This window comes from Heptranchias perlo, chromosome 3, assembly GCF_035084215.1.
Source record: "Heptranchias perlo isolate sHepPer1 chromosome 3, sHepPer1.hap1, whole genome shotgun sequence".
NCBI classification, from domain to species: domain Eukaryota; kingdom Metazoa; phylum Chordata; class Chondrichthyes; order Hexanchiformes; family Hexanchidae; genus Heptranchias; species Heptranchias perlo.
In genome coordinates this window covers 43,734,093-43,750,044 of record NC_090327.1, presented here as the reverse complement: position 1 = coordinate 43,750,044, position 15,952 = coordinate 43,734,093, and positions in this window count along the sequence as shown.

Here is a 15,952-nt window from a genome sequence, read left to right as displayed (position 1 = left end):
GTCAGGTAAGAAGCAATTTTGCCATCAATGCATCCATTTTGTGTCAGTAAGGCTTTTAATGCAGACTTTTTCTGCTGCAGTTTCACACAAATCTGTTGACGATGTGGATTTTGCTACCAATTTTTGGGTGAGTTTCCAAATAAACTCCGAGAAGGTAGACAACATCATGACCCTTCTATAAAGCTGCACCACAGTCACTCCACGCAACTCCCATCATTAAAAAAATGAGATGTCAATTAAATGCTGGGATAGTTTGGTGGAATGTTAAATGAGTTGTCCCAAGTCAGTTAAGAACATAAGAAATAGGAGCAGGAGTAGGCCAATCGGCCCTTCGAGCCTGCTCCGCCATTCAATAAGATCATGGCTGATCTGATCCGAACCTCAAATCTAAATTCATGTCCAATTTCCTGCCCACTCCCCGTAACCCCTAATTCCCTTTACTTCTAGGAAACTGTCGATTTCCGTTTTAAATTTATTTAATGATGTAGCTTCCACAGCTTCCTGGGGCAGCAAATTCCACAGACCTACTACCCTCTGAGTGAAGAAGTTTCTCCTCATCTCAGTTTTGAAAGAGCAGCCCCTTATTCTAAGATTATGCCCCCTCGTTCTAGTTTCACCCATCCTTGGGAACATCCTTACCGCATCCACCCGATCAAGCCCCTTCACAATCTTATATGTTTCAATAAGATCGCCTCTCATTCTTCTGAACTCCAATGAGTAGAGTCCCAATCTACTCAACCTCTCCTCATATGTCCGCCCCCTCATCCCCGGGATTAACCGAGTGAACCTTCTTTGTACTGCCTCGAGAGCAAGTATGTCTTTTCTTAAGTATGGAGACCAAAACTGTATGCAGCATTCCAGGTGCGGTCTCACCAATACCTTATATAACTGCAGCAATACCTCCCTGTTTTTATATTCTATCCCCCGAGCAATAAAAGCCAACATTCCGTTGGCCTTCTTGATCACCTGCTGCACCTGCATACTAACTTTTTGATCTTCTTGCACTAGGACCCCCAGATCCCTTTGTACTGCAGTACTTTCCAGTTTCTCGCCTTTAAGATAATAACTTGCTCTCTGACTTTTCCTGCCAAAGTGCATAACCTCACATTTTCCAATATTGTATTGCATCTGCCAAATCTCCGCCCACTCACCCAGCCTGTCTATATCCGCCTGTAGGTTTTTTTATGTCCTCCTCACTCTCCACTTTCCCTCCCATCTTTGTATCATCTGCAAACTTTGATATGTTACACTCGGTCCCCTCCTCCAAATCGTTAATATAGATTGTAAAGAGTTGGGGACCAGCACCGACCCCTGCGGAACACCACTGGCTACTGGTTGCCAGTCCGAGAATGAACCGTTTATCCCAACTCTCTGCTTCCTGTTAGATAACCAATCCTCCACCCATGCCAGAATATTACCCCCAATCCAGTGATTCTTTATCTTGAGCAATAATCTTTTATGTGGCACCTTGTCGAATGCCTTCTGGAAGTCTAAATACACTACGTCCACTGGTTCCCCTTTATCCACCCTGCACGTTATGTCCTCAAAGAACTCAAGCAAATTTGTCAGACATGACTTCCCCTTCGTAAAGCCATGCTGACTTTGTCCTATTAAATTATGTTTATCCAAATGTTCCGCTACTGTCTCCTTGATAATAGATTCCAAAATTTTACCCACCACAGATGTTAGGCTAACTGGTCTATAATTTCCAGCCTTCTGCCTACTTCCCTTTTTAAATAAGGGTGTTACATTAGCAGTTTTCCAATCTGCCGGGAACTTTGCCGAGTCCAGAGAATTTTGGAAAATTATTACCAATACCTCAATCCCTACTGCCACTTCCCTCAAGACCCTCGGATGTAAGCCATCAGGTCCAGGGGATTTATCCGCCTTGAGTCCCATTAATTTACTGAGTACCAATTCCTTAGTGATTTTAATCGTATTTAGCTCCTCCCCCCCACGAGCCCCCTGTTTGTCCAGTGTTGGGATATTCTTAGTGTCCTCTACCGTAAAGACTGAAACAAAATATTTGTTCAGCATTTTTGCCATCTCCATGTTTCCCACCATTAATTTCCCGGTCTCATCCTCTAAGGGACCTACGTTTGCCTTAGCCACCCTTTTTCTTTTTATATAACTATAGAAACTCTTGCTATCTGTTTTTATATTTTTTGCTAATTTATTTTCATAATCTATCTTCCCTTTCTTAATCAATCCTTTCGTTACTTTTTGCTGTCTTTTGAAGACTTCCCAATCTTCTATCCTCCCACTAAGTTTGGCTGCCTTATATGTCCTTGTTTTTAGTTGGATACTATCCTTAATTTCTTTACTTAGCCACGGATGGCTGTCATTTGTTTTACACCCTTTTTTCCTCAGTGGAATATATATTTTTTGAAAGTAGTAAAATAACTCCTTGAATGAACACCACTGCTCATGTACCGTCTTACCCTTTAATCTATTTTTCCAGTCCACTTTAATCAATTCCGCTCTCATACCATCATAGTCTCCTTTATTCAAGCTCAGCACGCTTGTTTGAGAACCAACCTTCTCACCCTCTAATTGGATATGGAATGTAACCATGTTATGGTCACTCATTCCAAGGGGATCCTTAACTAGGACATTATTAATTAATCCTGGCTCATTACACAGGACCAGGTCCAAGGTTGCTTTCCCCCTTGTAGGATCAGTTACATACTGCTCAAGAAATCCATCCCTAATACACTCAATAAACTCTTCCTCAAGGCTGCCCTGCCCAATTTGATTTGTCCAGTTAATATGATAGTTAAAATCCCCCATAATTATTGCTGTTCCCTTATTACATGCCCTGACTATTTCCTGATTAATACTTCTTCCAGCAGAGTTGCAACTATTAGGAGGCCTATATACTACGCCCACGAGTGTTTTTTGCCCCTTATTATTCCTTATCTCTACCCAAACTGTTTCATTATCCTGATCCTTTGTCCCAATATCATTTCTCTGTATTACAGTGATTCCTTCCTTTACTAACATAGCCACCCCACCTCCCCTTCTTTCCTGCCTATCCTTCCTGATTGCTAAATAACCTGGCATATTTAATTCCCAGTCGTTGTCACCCTGCAGCCATGTTTCTGTAATGGCCACAAGATCATACCCATACGTAGTTATTTGTGCCATTAACTTGTCCATTTTGTTATGAATGCTACGTGCATTCAGATAAAGAACTTTCAAATATGTTTTGTGACACTTAGTTCCTGCTTTTTCCTTTTTTAACACTTTACCTTTTACTCCATACCTTCTGTCCCTTCGTGACACGCTTTCCTCTGTCTCCCTGCTCAGGTTCCCAACCCCCTGCCACAGCTTTGATGCTGGGTTAATCGCCTTACGCCTTCTAGTTTTTATTTTTTCTGTCGTGCCTAAAGTACACTTTCTTTCCGCTGCTCTACGCTTTTCCCTTTCACTTGTTCTTGAACAACTGTTTGTATTGTAGATTTCCCCTGGGTCTTCCCCTCTCTTGCTGCTCTCAATTTTATTCCCTTCTGACTCCCCGCTCAGGTTCCCATCCCCCTGCCACTCTAGTTTAAACATTCCCCAACAGCAGTAGCAAACACCCCCACGAGGACATTGGTCCCGGTCCTGCTCAGGTGTAACCCGTCACGCTTGTACAGGTCCCACCTTCCCCAGAACCAGTCCCAATGTCCCAGGAATCTAAATCCCTCCCTCCTACACCATCCCTGCAGCCATGCATTCATCCTGTCTATTCTCCCGTTCCTATACTCACTAACACGTGGCACCGGTAGTAATCCTGAGATCACTACCTTTGAAGTCCTGCTTTTTAATTTATCTCCTAACTCCTTAAATTCACCTTGCAGGACCTCATCCCTTTTTTTACCTATGTCGTTGGTACCAATATGGACCACAACTACTGGCTGTTCACCCTCCCCCTCCAGAATGCCCTGCAGCCGCTCCATGACATCCTTGACCCTAGCACCAGGGAGGCAACATACCATCCTGGAGTCACGTTTGCGGCCGCAGAAACGCCTATCTGTTCCCCTTACAATGGAATCCCCTATCACTATAGCCCTGCCACTCTTCTTCCTCCCCTCCTGTGCAGCAGAGCCACCCGTGGTGCCCCGAACCTGGCTCTTGCTGCTTTCCCCTGATAAGCCATCTCCCCCAACAGTATCTAAAGCAGAATATCTGTTTGAGAGGGAGAAGGCCCCAGGGGACTCCTGCTCTACCTGCCTAGTCCTTTTACTCTGCCTGGCGGTCACCCATTTCTTTTCTGCCTGCGTACTCTACCTGTGGCGTGACCACCTCACTGAACGTGCTATCCACGATAGTCTCAGCATCGCGGATGCTCCACAGTGAGTCCACCCGCAGCTCCAGCTCCGAAAGACGGTTAGCCAGTAGCTGCAGCTGGACACACTTCCTGCACACATGGTCGCCAGGGACACTGGTAGTGTCCATGACTTCCCACATATTGCAGGAGGAGCATATCACAGGTGCGAGGTCTGCTGCCATGACTTGCCCTTAGACTCTTCGACTCTCCTCCCGCTCTAGGTCTCTCCTTTTATACTGTGCTCACCTCTCGGACTCTCCTGCCTCGCCTGTGATGTCGCACAGTAGTTGTCTCTTGTTGCAGGTCTGCTGCTACTTTTTATTCCCCAATCTCAGACTTCTACTCTCAGGTCCACTGCCGCTCTGGGGAAAAAGTTAGGAAAAGCAAGGCAAAGCAGCACCTCCTTCCCCCACTTCACCGAACTCCCACACTCACCAAACTCAGTTCACACTGTGTATCCACAAAGCCCAGAGCTACAACCATGAAAAGGACACTTATTATTGAGAATTTGATTTGAGGAAAAGTGAACGTGTTAACAGGAAATATCTGTCCGTTTCTATTTCCACATTATAAGACCATACCAGACAATGGGGTCTATTTTTGCTTCTGGCATACATTGGGTCTGCTGCACCCACCCATTGGCAGGAGGCCCGATCGATTTTCATGATCGGGTCTCTTTTTTTTAAATGCAGGAGCTATCAGTGCTAATCACTTTGCTTGTAGGTAGCTCGCCATTTGGGAGGGTGGGAAATCAGCTGGGCAGAGACTAACGTGGACCTGCAGCAGCATCTTAAAGGGGAGGGCTGAAAAGATCATTGGGGGGTCAACAGAGCAGAAGATTGAAGTAGCAGAGAAATGTGGAGAGCACATCATGCAGCAAGGAGTTGAACTTAAGGACACCTTTAACACTTGAAAGTTCTAAAATGAATGAAGAAAAAGTCATTTGCTGGACCTACTTCCAGCTTTACCCGACTGCAGCGTATGATCCCCTTAAGCAGCACTACAAATGGCAGCCTCCCACCCAGCTCCAAGGAAATTCCCAGCCACGATCTTCACAACTGCAACAAATCAGAAGTCTGTAACTGAGATGTGATGAACATCTTCTAACCAAAAAAAAACAGAAACTGAAACCATCAACACATTTCATCACTATTTTTCTTTTCTCATAAACTCAAATCCAGGTTTCAAAATAACATTTTTGCCATATTAAAAACATAGGGGTAGATTTTCATCTTTACCACCTGGGTGGCAATCTGGTGGAGCGGATCAGCCGCCCACTGTAGAAGCTGCCCGATTTTCGTTCAATTGATTTCTAAGGAATGAATTCAGGCTGGTTTTACAATGGGTGATTGATCCAAATTACCATCTGGGAGGTGAAGGTGAAAATTGACCCCATAAAATTACATATTTTACATTAAAATGATTAAACTTACTTGTATGGTACTATACACTTCTATAGTATACCTGTTTTTGTAATTCCCAAGATATCATAATGTAAAGACCCCTCCACTGCCTCTGTACTGTCAGACTGCTTGTCTGACATCCAATCTTGGAAGAGCCGTAATTTCCTCCAGTTAAGCATTGGGAAGACCGAAGCCATTGCTTCTGCCCCAGCCACAAAGTCAGTACCCTTGCCATCGGCTCTATCCCCCTTTATGGCCACTGTCTCATGTTGAACCAGATTGTTCACAACCTCGTGTCCTATTCGACCCCAAGCTGAGCTTTGTGTAATAGCTGTCTAGCTGAAGGCCTAAGTCAAAATGGGCTGAACAACAGCGGGAACAGGCAGTATGTTCTGCATTCCAATTTTGCCTAAGCTACCCGGAAAATGGGAATGAATATAAGGCCTCTATCTTTTATAGATCTAAGAAAAAATTTGCCTGCAGTGCTAAAGTATTTTATTAATAAGCAGCCCATGGAAAAGCTTTGAGACTTGAAGAATCTTTTCATTCACCTGTAAAATTTATGATAGAGTACAAGACAAATATCGGCAGTAATATTTCTGGCAATTAAAACAGTCCTCATGCAATAGCAGCGTCAGAAATTTTGAAGCTTTAATAACATTTAGTCAATAAATTGTAAACAATTTTACAACACCAAGTTATAGTCCAGCAATTTTATTTTAAATTCACAAGCTTTCGGAGGCTTCCTCCTTCCTCAGGTAAATGTTCAGGAGCTCCTCGAAGCCTACGCATTTATACATATAGAACAATACATGGTGTTTACAGAATGCCCCTGCAACTGCCCGTTGCCAAGGCAATCACCGTGTTCAGACAGAGAGGTGTCACCTGCAGAACCCCCGAATACACATTCAACAAAAAAACAAACAGGAAAAAAAACAGAGAGAGGCAGAAACATCCGGAAGGCAGAGAAAGCCAGCAAATGACCCATTATATTAAAAACAGATAACATTTGTTCGCTGGTGGGGTAACGTGTAGCGTGACATGAACCCAAGATCCCGGTTGAGGCCGTCCTCATGGGTGCGGAACTTGGCTATCAATTTCTGCTCGACGATTTTGCGTTGTCGTGTGTCTCGAAGGTCGCCTTGGAGTACGCTTACCCGAAGGTCAGTGGATGAATGTCCATGACTGCTGAAGTGTTCCCCGACTGGGAGGGAACCCTCCTGTTTGGCGATTGTTGCGCGGTGTCCGTTCATCCGTTGTCGCAGCGTCTGCATGGTCTCGCCAATGTACCATGCTCTGGGGCATCCTTTCCTGCAACGTATGAGGTAGACAACGTTGGCCGAGTCACAGGAGTATGAACCATGCACCTGGTGGGTGGTGTCCTCTCGTGTGATGGTGGTATCTGTGTCGATGATCTGGCATGTCTTGCAGAGGTTACCGTGGCAGGGTTGTGTGGTGTCGTGGACGCTGTTCTCTTGAAAGCCAATAAAAGTAGTAGAATTAGTTGCTGACTTTTTCAAAGTAAATATTTCGAGTTTGACAGGCTGACAGAAGTTTAAAGAGGAGTAGAAAAATAGGGATGTGTTCAAAAGGAATAGAAACTAAATCTAAAGAAACTAAATGGAATTTATCTGTCATGCCTTGCTTATCAATACAGATGCAATTTTGAGTGAGTAAACATACAATAATACATACCTGAAAGTGAGATACAAGTGATAATCTAATTGCAGGGCTCAGAAGATGTTACAGACCAAGGGAATGAACCTTAATGTTAAATTAAATCACATCTCGCTCCACGGTGTCTGTTATTCTTTAGAAATATATTCTGCATATGTGTCATGGCGTTTTATTATTTCAATCCATTTTCCCTGTATTTCTGTTCCTGTTGGTCTTGTATAGGACATGAGTCTGAGCAATGTAGTGGTGGTTGTGGGTCCTAGATCCTGTCTGCTGACTTTATTGTTTAATTCCAACCAGCTTTAGGGTCGAGGTTATATATCAGGATCTCTGGTAGTTTGAGAAGTACTGGCTCTTCTCCCACTAACTACAGAATTTGAGTAACAGTTTTGAATCATCCAAATCCAAAATCCAAATTCATCTGAAAACGAATTTGAAATACAGATAGCAATTAAATCCGGCAATAACGACTGGTCAAAGGTAGCCATGACACGATTACATTAATGATATCTAAATTCATCAGGAAAATAGGAGAGTGCTGCATCTGTTACCATATTGGGTCATTTTGGATTCTCAGACTGAAAAGAACCAATTTCACTGAGAGTTGTTGGGCATCTGTCTCAGTGTGGTATTATGTGACCATTTATTGCCCCACAAAACTGTCCATAGTTCTGCAGTTTAACCTCTGAGGATCTGAATGAATGTGTTCTATAACCAAAATGCATCATCTTGCTGTTGGAAATTAGGGCATAAAGGAACATTGCCAAGTTGCCGAACATTTTGGTTGATCCACACCAATGCTATCTCAAGCTCCTCAGGAAAATAAAATTATGATAAATATATTCCTAGTATTCGGTGTTGCAATGGCATGTGGAGGAAGGGATTTAAATTTTAAATGCTCTGAAAGGATTGCGATATAATTGATCACGAGATAATTGATTACACTTCATTTGCCTCAATTTTTTTAAAACAATTGTACAAAAAATATATTTTTTCTTCCATTGCCTCAGACTAGTCAGACAACAGTACTTTAGGTTATCAAGACCTGCCGGAATGATTTCCTTCTTTCCCCTGAGCAGGTGTGGAATGCTACTGTGATCCCATCCAAAATATTGTATCGCACCTAATCCCGGAAAATGGAGGTAGTCAGGTGGGCAGGCATGGTGGAGATAGAAGTCCATCCCGCTGAAGTTGTGCTGGCATAATGAGTGGAGGAAAATCGCGCTTCCATGCTAAGACCAGAGGGCTGCAGAGTGCGGACAGGAAACCTGAAAGTAAGGGTTTCCCACAGGTCCTACTGAACTTAATGGTAGGACCTGTTTTAAAATTTTTCAAAAAGCTTCCCGCCCGATAGCCAGCTTGATTGATAGGCTGGCTGCCTTTCGGGTGGGAAAGCATCCATGAAGCAGATGCCAGGAAAGAGATTACTACAAGGAGATGCTGGGGGCTGGAAGGTGGGTAAATGTTTATAATTATATTTGTTCAGATAGAGGTTGGGGTCGGACATGAGGTGGGGTGGGGGGTGTGGTCGGACATCGGGGGAGGGATCTCTGGCATTGGGGGGGTCTCGGGCATGGGAGGGGTCTCGGATGTGGGTCTTGGACATCCTGTGGGGGAGGACGTTGGTCGTGGGGATCCAATCGCAGCAAGTAAGCTTGTTGGATCTGGAGCAAACACTCCTGCTCCTTCTGGCCCAGCAGTGCAATAAAGTCACCTATGATCCTGCCCTTCTCGCCTTCTTTTCACTGGTAAGATTTACGAGCCCTGGGAAACCTGTGCTGGAGGTGTTAAATTTGAAGGTCTGTTAAAATCAATTTACAAAGACCTAATTAATGTCTCATAATTGATGTTAATTGCTGCGATAATTAGGGACCCCTCTGCATTAATTAGGGACTTGACTGCGGCGAGTAGGTTACTCAAATGCACCTCCGTTAAACCCGGAAGTGGGCACGTTGGAGCCGGGCTGCAGTTGCGCTGGAAAAATCAATTATTTTAACTACACACCCGTCCCCAACCCCCCGTTCTTGGGGGTTAAAATTCCCCCCCCCCCCACTGCTCCTGAAGGTTTTTGTCAAGCCTGGACTTGGTGGAACAGTTATAGGAGGCCAAAGACAGAGAGGTAAGAGTGGGAGGTGATAATTGGAGGGGGAGTTGAAGCAGTGAGCCACAGGGGAAGTAGGGATCACATCTGCAGGCAGAACTAAGGTATTCAACAAAGTGATGATCTTGGACACACGAATCTCCATCAAAGACGGGCACCTCAGCACCTCACTCTACCGCAAGCCCACGGACAACCTCACGATGCTCCACTTTTCCAGCTTCCACCCTAACCACGTCAAAGAGGCCATCCCCTATGGACAGGCCCTGCGAATACACAGGATCTGCTCAGACGAGGAGGAACGCGATGGACACCTACAGACGCTGAAAGACGCCCTCGTAAGATCGACTCGTCGATCGACAGTTCCGACGGGCCACAGCGAAAAATCGCATAGACCTCCTCAGAAGACTAACACGGGTCGCAACCAACAGAGTACCCTTCGTCGTCCAGTACTTCCCGGAGCGGAGAAACTACGCCATGTTCTCCGCAGCCTTCAACATGTCATCGATGACGACGAACACCTCGCTAAGGCCATCCCCACACCTCCACTACTCGCCTTCAAACAGCCACCCAACCTCAAACAGACCATCGTTCGCAGCAAATTACCCAGCTTTCAGGAGAACAGCGTCCACGACACCACACAACCCTGCCACGGCAACCTATGCAAGACATGCCAGATCATCGACACGGATACCACCATCACACGAGAGGACACCACCCACCAGGTACATGGTTCATACTCCTGTGACTCGGCCAACGTTGTCTACCTCATACGTTGCAGGAAAGGATGCCTCGGAGCATGGTATATTGGCGAGACCATGCAGACACTGCGACAACGGATGAACGGACACCGCGCAACAATCGCCAGACAGGAGGGTTCCCTCCCAGTCGGGGAACACTTCAGCAATCAAGGACATTCAGCCACCGATCTTCGGGTAAGCGTTCTCCAAGGCGGCCTTTGAGACACAAGACAACGCAAAATCGTCGAGCAGAAATTGATAGCCAAGTTCCGCACCCATGAGGACGGCCTCAACCGGGATCTTGGGTTCATGTCACGCTACACATAACCCCACCAGCGAACAAAAGTTATCTGTTTTTAATACAACGGGTCATTCTCTGTCTTTCTCTTCCTTTCGGATGTTTCTCCCTCTCTCTCTCTGTCTTTTGTTCTGGCCGTTTGTATATTCGGTGGTCCTGTATGTAACATCTCTCTGTCTGAACACTTTGATTGCCTTGACAACGGGCAGTTGGAAAGATTATCTGTAATCACCAGGTATTGTTCTCTGACTATAAATGCGAAACGTTCAAGGAATCCCACTCACTCACCTGACGAAGGAGATAATCTCCGAAAGCTTGTGATTTTGAAATAAAACTGTTGGACTATAACCTGGTGTTGTAAGATTCTTAACAATGATCTAATCTGCATTTGGTGTCTCCAATGTTGAGGAGATGGCACCATGAGCAGCGAATACAATGCACTAGATAAGAGGAAATAAATGTACATTGCTTTTGACACAGAAGGAATGCCCTGCACATTGATGTGGGAAGAGGTGAATGAACAAGTGTCTCATTTGCTGCAGTTACGTGGGAAAGTTCCAGATTGATCTGTTGTGTACTTCCGGCATTCTTTGTTTTTATTCCAGATTTCTAGTATTTGCAGAGGTCTGAGACCAAGTGAACTGCCCACACTCTGTCAAAGGACAGTGTATGGCCCAGGGAAACCTTAAAAAAAAAGCAACGGGAATAAAAAGGTCGTCACAAATCTTATCGCTATGACCTTTGCCTGAATTTAAATGAGCTGTTTCATACCAGTTGTAGAATAGCTTTTTTTTTTAGTAATCAGTTTGTACCACATTAAATTTGATAATACAAATAAACATATGTTTTTTATTGATTATTTAAAATAGAAATGTTGCAAAATGTCACTTATATATCTGTTTTAGGTCAACTATTTATATTGTAAGTGCTGATAGAGGTGCTGGCTTTCATGAGAGATGATCTCCTCTGTTTGTAGCAAAATTGTAAAAATGTTCTTTATCATAGTATCAAAGTAGGTATGACACAGGAGGAGGCCATTCGGCCCATTGTGCCTGTGCCGGCTCTTTGAAAGAGCTATCCAATTCGTCCCATTTCCCTGCTCTTTCTCCATAGCCCTGTAATTTTTTTCCTTTCAAGAATTTATCTAATTCCCTTTTGAAAGTTACTGTTGAATCTACTTCCACCACCCTTTCAAGCAGTGTATTCCAGACCATTACAACTCGCTGCGTAAAAAAAAATGTTTCCTCATGTTTCCTCATGTTGCCTCTGGCTCTTTTGCTGATCACCTTAAATATGTGTCCTCTGGTTACCGACCCATCTGCTACTGGAAACAGTTTCTTTTTGTTTACTCTGTCAAAAGGGTTCATGATTTTGAACATCTCTATCAAATCTCCCCTTAACCTTCTTTGTTCTAAGGAGAACAATCCCAGCTTCTCCAGTCTCTCTACATAACTGAAGTCCCTCATCCTTGGCACCATTCTAGTGAATCTCTTCTGCACCCGCTCTAAGGCCTTGACATCCTTCCTAAAGTGTGGTGCCCAGAGTTTATGAATTTGGTATAGATAGCAAAAAGGAAATCTTCCCCCTAACAAACCAAACCATAATTGTTATCCAAACAAACAAAGTAACATCGAGAAGATGGGAACAGATGCAAGTACATATGAAAGTAAAGTCACATTGTATCCATTTTTAAAGTAGAAAGTAAGTGAGGTTTTTGTTAGTGGTTCTTCAATTTGAGGCACTTTAGCAAACTAATTTACAAAGATGTCACTTCAAATGCATATGTAAAGGTGCAGCTGCCTCTCACTCAAGGAGGATTTCAAAAATCCTTGGATGCCTCAAATATATTGCAGCACTTGTATAGCAGCATGAAAATGCTACATTTAACAAATGTAACGGTTGCTGTGCTATCCTCTATCATATTAGGCATGCATTACTGAGTTACAAGATAACAATATAATACATGCAGGCAAGAGAAGAAAATGAGTCTAGTTTTTAAAATATATGGATTAATTTGAAACGGCAGAAAGTAACATTCATTATGTGTGTGTGTATGTGTGTGTATATATATATATATTTTTAAATCTCTGTGTACATGGGTCCATTTATATTGTAAGTGCTAGAGGTGCTGGATCTCATGGGAGATGATCTCTGTTCATTATTATTTTGACTTGCTTAAATATGGTTGGCTGAAAAAAGCAGTGTTTCAGCATCTCTACATTAACTGGTCACATTAACAGTCTATCTGTCTGTTGACTATAATCACCAGATTCCAAGCATCATGAAATCTGAATACCCACATAAACTGCTGATGTAGTGATTTCTTTTTAAATACATATCACCCTTGACTCTGATCATATCAGTCTCTTCTGATTGGAGCCAGGTTCCTGCTAGTGGTCCATCTTCTGTGACACTATGCAACAAGCCTTGTGGGTGCATGGTTGAAGAAAGGAAGGAAGAACGGAAGGAAGGAATGAAAAAAGAAAGAAAAAAAGCAAGAAAATCAATCAAAATGGAACTCAATAATGATGATGATTTTTGTGGAAACAAAAGCAGGGTTTCCGGTTGAACAGGCCCAATATCTGTGGTCTGAAGTAGGCTTTATGGTTTAACAGCCACATATGTGGTGTTACGTTCCGCACAACAAAGCTTCATTGAGGCGATTAAGCGATGTCATCTCAATCAATGATATTCTGTCAGTGTTGGATCAATATTTATTTCATAAGATATTAGCCCAGGTAGATTTTGATATTTGCCAGCATATGGATAGCTAATAAGGCATTTTAAAAGGAGAATACTAGTATTCATTCCAGTGACAACTGGAGAAGGAAATGTGACATTTAGTGGGAAAACAATCATACAGAAATCATGTAAGCAAATCAATAGTATTTCCAGCTGAACTTTATGCTTGAGCTGAAGACAAACTGCATTGCATTGTAAAGCAGCTGCTCACGCTTTACACAAAAAGCCTTTTCACTGTCATTTGTTTCCTTATGTTGTTGTGTCGATTATGCAATAATGAACGTAAATCCTGTGTGGCAACCTCTTGGCTCAAGTAGATTATACCTTTCACAGCAAAGACCTAAAATAGCTGCTCAGAAAGTTAACCTCCCATTTGCCCAGCTTCCCCTTTAATCCCACGGAAAGGATCTGGGAGGCTGCTTTTCAGCTTTTGCCATGTGTCTGCTTTCACTCACAGTTTACTCTTTATCAGCCATTAGGGTCAAAGAGCTTCTCCTGGGAAGCTTTAAAATAACACGTTTTAGCCCCTAACACTAACTTGGTTTTATCTGCAGACTCCTCGGTATTTTAACGCCATGTCCCTTCTGCCTGGCTGCCTCTAAATTTCTGTGCATTGAACCAAGGGCGGGGAAGGGGAAAAAGGAACAGCAGATGGGTCACAGCACCACCACAGGGCATGGCAGAGGCTCATTGTCTCATTTCAGTCCAGCTAGAAGCTACTCACATGGGCAGTAGCTGCCACAACAGCATATTCAGCAGTGGCTTGATGTGAATGACTAGCGAGTAGATGAATGTAGAACTTACGACAAATCTGAACAAAAGCAAAGGGCATTGAGAGAGAATATTCATATTCCAAACATAACCATGTCATTACTTGACCCAGAAATATAACAGTCTTGGACATTCTCAGTTATGTTTACTGGAAGAAGTTTTGCACTTCCTCTGTGAAGAATATTCTAATGACTGTGAGGATCAAACAAGATGCTTTACACTAGTGCATGAATTGATAGATTGTCACCACATTAAAACTTTTAGTGCTTCTTATCACACACAAACACATTACAAGAAGCAAATGTTCAAAAACAGATATTCAGACAGAAAGTTGGCACACAGTTCTGACCTACAAGGTGTTTTATTTAGCTGATAGAATGAGGTTGATAGAGGGGATTTTAATTACATTTTCTTCAAAATATACTCAATACACCATGCCACTGAAATTTGGGGGGAGGCGGGCATTTTCTGTTGGTGGACAACATTAATGAATTAGATTGTGAAATAAAACAGGAAGTAAAGTAGAAAACAATGATGATGGGTTTCAGTGCCTAAACATTTGTAATTAGTGCTCCAGGGCTGATTTTAATGGAAACTTGTGACTGCATTAATGAAACAGTCTTGTAAATTGTTTTAGCGTACACATTTTTAAATGTATGATTTTCATAATTTTTACTCCACTCAGCATTTTCTGCTGTCTGTGCTATTTGTAAAACCTCAGGAACATATAAAGGACTAATAATTTGAGATTCCGTGCTCCTGATATAGTTTGCAAGCTGGACAGATGGGATTATAAATATTAGCATAAATAATGTACCTTAATATTTTCAGTTTTTATTCAATACATCATTTTTGACAGGTGGTAATTTTGGTTTCAATATGTTGGCTGATTACACTGTATCACTGTGTTATTAAATAAACACTGCACAATAAGTGTCACATAAAGGGAATGGATAAATTTAAATGTTTCATCCCCTAAAATTTACCAGCCTCATTCTTTCGACATTAGTGTCCATGCAGTGTTTTATTGTCCACAAGATGTGGTAAAATGAAATGCAGCTATGGTTAAACTGTTTTGCATATTTTACTGTCGTGGATACTTAAATAGCAGGTGGGGAATGAACAGCCTCAGCGGTTAGCAGAAAGCAATATTTCCAGCTGACAGTTACTTTTACAAATGTGAAAATTTGTTGTTTGAAAAATAAAGCTGTGCAAAAAGTCCCAAAAAAATCAACTTGCAGCTGAGCAATTGAGAATACGTTTTCTGTGTGAGCTATGGGTCTCTAATCGTAAAAACTTGTTCTGAGTGATGTGGGGGGGGTTGAGGGGAGGAGTGTCAGTGAGCCTCTCTCACTATTTTCCTTGGATAAAAGGGCTGGAAGGGAACTGGTGTGTGCCATTACATGTGCCTCAACTCATTCAGATATGTAAACTGTATATACGTCAGTGCCATGTGATCTACATACACCATGACTCATATTTTGTGAGTGGCACTTGACCTTATTTATACCATGACTTGCCCAGAAGGGTCATGATAAGGTAACTATTGGTAAATTGTTTCACTGCTCAGATAGAAGTTAATGAGAGGACACAAAATAACCCAGAAATTCCAAGGAAAGGCTTTCGGGGTGGATCTGGAAATACTACTGATCCCATCTGATTCTTGGAGTTGGAGCACTAACATACTGCAGGTGATGTGGAGATGCCGGTGATGGACTGGGGTTGACAATTGTAAACAATTTTACAACACCAAGTTATAGTCCAGCAATGTTATTTGAAATTCACAAGCTTTCGGAGGCTTCCTCCTTCCTCAGGTGAATGTGGAAATGAAATCCTTTCAAATGATTTCATTTCCACATTCACCTGAGGAAGGAGGAAGCCTCCGAAAGCTTGTGAATTTCAAATAACATT